The following is a 7,169-nucleotide window of genomic DNA, read 5'->3' as shown; positions in this document are numbered from 1 at the left end:
TAATGGAACAATGTTCAAAACTACAAATTTAAAACACATTTTAACAGGTGGTGCTGTATTATACAAGGAATATAATTTAAGACAAGCAGGAAGGTGAATCAAAAAACACATACATGTATGCATGACCCTAAAAATGTGTGCAAGGAGCCTATAGTATGAAAACAGGCCAAAGGTAAACTTAATCCTCCACTAGCCAGATGCATTTTCTTTGAATGTGTATTTTCATGCCGTTTCAATTAATCTGAGTTGCAAGGGCACAGAAGTTTACTGCTCATGCTAAGTCTGTTCTCATTGTGAGATTGTATTGTCTGTTTAGCAAATGGCTATCAGTGTTTGTGCTATTTTATTTCAATATCTGTAATCATTGTAGAAGTAAATAAGAAAACGGTATGCACATTGACAGTTCTGAACAGTGTTTACGGTAACTGGGAAGAAATAGCCAAGTAATGGAACACTGAAATGACTGGGGAGGTGGCTGCTGCTGGGGGGATAGGGGGTTGCTGCAGGAGGGTCTGCTCTCAGTGGGGTAGGGCCAGATCTATTACCCTGCCTAGGGCCCCATTTGACCATGATCTGGCTCTGGTGTTTTGCACTATTTGCTATAAATTATTGGAAGTTAGAATGAAACAACAAAGTATCAGTTTTTAAAAAGCAACAAAAGTGCTTATTATTTTTTATAACTGACACTTTGTTGTTTCATTCCAACTTCTGATAGTTTATGGCTTTCACTGTTATTTACTGTTAATTAAAAATGGTCATATTGTTGAACGTCAGTGCAGTTCTGTGGATTGTGGACCTCAACTGAAGTGGCAACAGCTTACCCAATTACATTCTGGGCAGTCAGTTATGAAATAATAACAGTAAAATAATAATAATAATGACAACAATGATGATGGTGATGATAAAATACGACTTAATGCAAATAAGAACCTGGAATAATTTTGACCTTGCTGTTACTGTGTTTTTAGAAGTTAATACAGTTTCTTTCTTGCCTTAAGTCTTCTTTTTTTCTCATTGTTATAAATGCAAGTTGGTCCCAGTTTTGTTAGATTTTTAAAGTCTTGCAAGAAACATTAATTTATTTAAAAGCACAATAAAAATACTGTGTAATTTTTATTCTGCTTATAAAATAGTTATTAAAGCATCTTGCCTGACTTTAAGCCTTCAGTTAGGTTATTTATTATCATTATTTTTAAGTTGCCCAGTTTTTGTTGCACTTCTGTTGTATTTAATTGAACAAATGAAAAAAAAATGCAGCAGGTTGAGCTTGAAAGTGGTAAGCAGCTTTTCCTCACAGTTCTTATTTATAAATCAAAACCTCATAGCTCAAGGGATAAAGTCAAGAATGTAATGGGTCAGTAAGTGGTCAGAGGTCCAGAATCAGGGACAGATTTTAAATATAACATTGTTCTTATATGCTTAGTTGCTAAAATACCAGGTTTTGCATTATCATGAATTTTCTGAAGGATATGAAGTCTGGAAGTCTGAAACTCAAACGTCCATCATTATTTAAATTTAACGGTCCTCATAAATTTGCCAGAAAACCACAAATCTTATGAAGAGCAGACCAAACATATGACATGAAATCAGGGACAGTGAAAAGTCTGATATCTCAACCTCTTATGGTAAGAATCAGGTAGAAAGACTATGAAAGGCTCAAAATCATGGGCACATTTTAAGCTTTACTCTTCTCACCAAAGCAATAGATGAAGGTAAAAAAGTTCACATCACATTACCTTGACCTGGCCTACTCAGGTATAGTAGAAAAGCTGAACTGCCGACTGGCTCACGGGATCATATCTCTCAATTGTACAGATTTTCGCAGAATGTCCAGATTTTCGTCTCATATTTTTGGTTTGTTTTTTTATGAAATTGTGGTTTTCTGGCAAATTAGTAACAAATTATTAATGAGTGAAGTTAGGAAATAATGACAGACATGTGAGTTTCAGACGTCATGCCCTTAAAATTCATGCTAATGCAAAAACAATTATTCTATCAACTTTCTAAGTTTGTAAGAGCAATATTTAAAAATTGTCCCTATTTTTGGGATTTTGTTCTCCTTTTATTTATGGCTTTGTCCAGATTTCTTGCTCTAAGTGGTTGAGAGGTATGCACAGGATGTAGGAGATGAAAATAGGGAAGGCTACCTCTAGAAAGAGACATGTCACCAATGGAGTACCCCAGGATTCGGTGCTTAGATTTTTCCTATTTGGCATCTACTTCTAGGAAGTAAAAGCAAATACCAAAGGGCTTTGGCTGACTAACTTTGAGATGACTGCAAGCTAGGAGCAGTTTTTGAATCCTCAAATGACTTTGCCATCATGCATGAAGGTTTGTCCAAAACAATAACTGGTGTAAGAATCATGAATTGAAACGAAACTCTAAAAAATACATTATCATATCTTTTGGGAAGTTGTCGACCCCAGGGGACTAACAAATTGATAATACCCCGCTGAGACTTGAATGGCATTTGGGAACTTGTATGGACATTGACCTAACTTTTGACCAGCATGTGACCAGTGTCATAACAAAGTATTTGTATATTGCACAGCTTATGAACAAAATGTATTAAGAATAGATCTAGAAATGTTATGGCCACCCTTTACGAAGCCCTCTTTAAGCCAATCATTTTGTATAATGCCCCATTTGGCATGTATCTGTCCATACATATGTAACAACTGGAATGCTCACAGAGATATCTTACAAAGATACAAGTCCTAAACAGTAGATCTTGCATGGACCACCTCAAAGCCTTATCACTATACTCTGTATCCTACAGAGTGCTAAGAGATGATGCATACAAGGCATCCTCCAACACAATACTGATGGACCTACTGAACATCAGCAAGTCAAATGGCATCAGAAATACTCAGCCCAGGTGTCTAAACTGAATGGTGTGGAGAAATATATATATATATATATATATATATATATATATGGGTCTACTTCGAATGCCCGAAACGCCGATTCACCGACAGGGAAATGACCGACGCCAGAAACCCGACAACGCAGTTGACCGACACGCTCGAATCCCGACAGACGGAAGACCGACAAGGGGAATGTAAGCGACCTGGTAAGTATGCGATAGTGAGGGATGTAGGAGTAGGGAGCGGACAGGTAAGTGTTGAATACTCAGGGATGTAGGGTTAGGGTGTGTGATAGGTGAGTGTGCTAGTGTCGGAGCTTGGGGTTTGGGGTGTGTAAGTGAGTTAGGGTTAGGGTGCAGGTAGGAGTGTGTGGTAGTGTCGGAGCTTGGGGTTTGGGGTGTGTAAGTGAGTTAGGGTTAGGGTGCAGGTAGGGAGTGTGTGTAGTGTCGGAGCTTGGGGTTTGGGGTGTGTAAGTGAGTTAGGGTTAGGGTGCAGGTAGGGAGTGTGTGCGGTAGTGTCGGAGCTTGGGGTTTGGGGTGTGTAAGTGAGTTAGGGTTAGGGTGCAGGTAGGGAGTGTGTGCGGTAGTGTCGGACCTTAGGGTTAGGGTTTGGGTTAGGGCTAGTGGATATGTGTTGTAGTGTACTGTGTTGTTGACGTGTAGTGTGTCGGTGTTATGGTGTTCGGTGTTTCGCGTTGTCGGGTTTGTGTGTTGTCGGGTTTCTGGCGTCGGTCATTTCCCTGTCGGTGAATCGGCGTTTCGGGCATTCGAAGTAGACCCATATATATATATATATATATTATCCAGAACATTCAGGTAAAACAAATCTCATCCCTGTCCATATTCAAATGCAACTTGTAAATAAGGATGGGTAATAGAAAATGCACCTCAGGATTGCCCCTCATGCTACTAATGGATAGAGGCAGTTTGTAAAAAGCTGCATCCCTTACATGGGTCCCCTCAAATTATCTATGGTATGGTCACAGTTATTCTTACTAGGGCTAATATATAATTATCAGCCATGGGATGGGTAAGACCAATCAGGAAACATTCATTCAAGCACCAACAGAGAAATTGGCTAAACTTAAAATGTCCTATATGTGAACCATATGTTGAGGTAGTAAATATTTTTAAAGTTACCTTTTTTAGATCACTAAGTGCCTCTCACCACTCCACTCCCTCCAGCCTTCAATAGCTTCCTGTACTTCTGTCTGTAAATTATAATACTAGTGACAATTTGGTTATGGAATGTGATAAATTATCGGGTAGAATTGTTGATACTGCATTCTGTTACTGTGTTACAGCAATTGTAATTAAGTGCAAAGTCTTAACTCATGGCAAAGAGATAAAAAAGACTGCTAGATCATGCAGTATGATCACACTGATAACTCGAAAGCAAACCATTACTAATAAAGCAGTTGAAGTAGAATGCATTCTGTGAGATAAGACTCAGTAGCCCTAGCTCTGCCCAATCCAAAGAAAAATCACCATTTCTGTGGGACAAAGTATGCTCTGCTGTTGGCTGCTTCACCTTTCCTTCACACCCCACAATTAGTGCAGTGCCAGGGCCCCAGGGGATTGTGCAGGGAATACTAAAATTAAAAACAGAACAGCAAGTAATTGATAGTCAGTTAGACAACAGACAAAAAGGGGGAAAAAGAAGCAGTAACTCACAACTTAGGTAGAAATACAAACCCCACGGTTCAATAAAATCCATGTAGACTACATGTAGAGCCTACATGGAATGTACCAGTATACACAGCCATGATTCCCCTTGGCAGTGCGTCATGCATATTAATCATGGAGCACTGCCAAGGGAGATCACAGTAACATGGATGTTTTATCCATGTAGGCAGAAGTGTAGTGTCCTGGAATTCTTGGACAGATGTTATGTACAGGAGAAGAATCCCTGTAATGTACCCTGCTAGTGTAGAAATATGTGTGAGTTTTAATATTTTTTGTTTTATTTTTGTATTTTTTTTTTACTTTTTTAATACCCGTTTGTGCAGCATGGCACAGAGCTGCCAAGCTGCACTCACACATACACAGCTGACACCTGTCAGAATCTAAAAATAGAAACCAGATATAAATAATTATGTATTTTGCTTTCTTTTAATGCCCATTTGCGTGGTGTGGCATAGTGTGGAGAGCAGCACTGCCAGGGTGTGCTTACACATGCACAGCTGACACCTGCCAGATATCTAAAAATAGAAACCAGATGTAATTAATTATGCTTTTGTCTACATGTTTTTATGTTATATTATGAATGTCTGATTGTGTGTCACTGCACAGTGCTTAGCAGCACTAATAGGAAGCTTAGTACTATATGTGGATGTAGAATGGTTTTCTTACTATCCATGTAGCTGAATAGGTAGAGTCATGGCTTAGAGTGTAGTAGGTCATGGGTTCAAGTCATCAGCAGTCATACCTTTTTACACTTATTGCTGTGGAAAGGTGTGAGGTGACCTAAGGGGTGGATTGATGTAAAAACAATTTTGTTATATTTGAAAAGGCTGCATGGTGCTAAGCACTGCTTAAACATGGTTAATGGCAACTCCTGTTTGCGTGTTGCTAAGCTTCTCTAAAACACCATGGTGTGAGTTTACATGATGCTCAGCTCTAAGTGGGTTTGCGCGATGCTAAGCAACAAGTTGCTTTTTTGAATGTTGCAGTATGACATGTTAGTGAGGGAAAACAGCCTACATTAAGGGGGATAGGCAGGAATTCTGCAGCATTCATTGGAGTCTTATTAATCTGTCGATATGCCTGGTGTTGTTGTTGAGGGAGCGTGCCTTCAGGTGCATAGTTGGGGTGTGCAGGAGTCCAGCATGTTTGTTGGACTCCTGGTCTGAAACTATGAATCCCGGCTGCTGCATGAATGTTAACAGGGCACAGAATGTAAAGCTGAAGCCTTGGATCAGTTGGTCAGGGATATTACCAGTGCTACTGGTATCCCCTGCACTGGTGAGCAGCATCGTCACCACTATGATGACCTGAAGAGAAAGAAGAGGGGAGCCTTGGACACCTGGGTCCAAGAGGCTAAGGCTAGGCATGCCCCACACATATGTAAGTATATTTGTTGCTACTTTACTAAAATACATGCTGAATCTGTGCAAAACTAATATGCATAATGGTGTGCTTCTCTTTTATCAGTTGCAGCTGAAAGGGCTCGCAATGTCCAGTCTCATGCCGGGTGACTGGCCAGGATGCAGCATGAGTGTGATAAGTACTGATATTTACTGATAACTGTAGTGCACTAAACAATAAACAATACCAATAACAATAAGCAATAATGTGAAAAGCAAGATTGTGGTTTGATAACTAATGTGTTGAAATAAGTGCAGTAGGGCAGTAGCCCATGCATGTCTGTAATAATGTTGCTACAATCAACTGTAAAACTGAAATAAATATAGAATGCAAAAGCAATTGCCTAATAAATGTATTGTACAACCCACGGAGCAGTTCAGGGGTGTCTGCAGCCCACTTTCAGTCACATAATGCTCTCTATTCTTCCCACTCCGGGAACAAGGTATATGGGTATAGCCTACGTTCTGAGCAGATATCATGTGTGTACTTCACAGATTCTAAGGAGCAATAACAAAGTATGAAGCAGGATTGTGGTGTCATAAGAATGTGTTGAAATAAGTGCAGTAGGGCTGTATTCACTGCATGCCTGTTCTAATGTTGCTGCAGTCATCTGTAAAACTGAAATAAATAAAGAATGCAAAAGTAATTGTCTGATAAATGTATTTCACAGCCCACAGTATGCTTCAAGACTGTCTGCATCCCACTTTCCATCACATGATGCTCTCTATTCCTCCCAATCCAGAAACAAAGTATATGGGTAAGGTAGCCCACATTCTGGGTAAATGTCATGTGTATACCTCACAGGTTCTAAGGAGCAATAACAATAAAGTGTAAAGCAGGATTGTGGTGTCATAAGAATGTGCTGAAATAAGTGCAGTAGGGCTGTATTCACTGCATGCCTGTTCTAATGTTGCTGCAGTCAACTGTATAACTGAAATAAATAAAGGGTGCAAAAGTAATTGACTGATAAATGTATTACACAACCCACAGTATGGTTCAGGGCTGTCTGCAGCCCACTTTCAGTCACATAATGATCTCTATTCCTCCCACTCCAGAAACAAAGTATATGGGTAAGGTAGCCCACGTTCTGGCAGACATCATGCATATACATCACAGATTATAAGGAGCAATAACAATAAAGTGTAAAGCAGGATTGTGGTGTCTTAAGAATGTGTTACAATAAGTGCAGTAAGGCTATATTCATTGCATGTCTGTT

Source organism: Protopterus annectens, chromosome 2.part2 (genome assembly GCF_019279795.1).
Source record: "Protopterus annectens isolate FY-2018-M chromosome 2.part2, PAN1.0, whole genome shotgun sequence".
In the NCBI taxonomy this organism is placed as follows: domain Eukaryota; kingdom Metazoa; phylum Chordata; order Ceratodontiformes; family Protopteridae; genus Protopterus; species Protopterus annectens.
The sequence above is the reverse complement of the archived record's forward strand: the minus strand, read 5'-3'. Positions refer to the sequence as shown.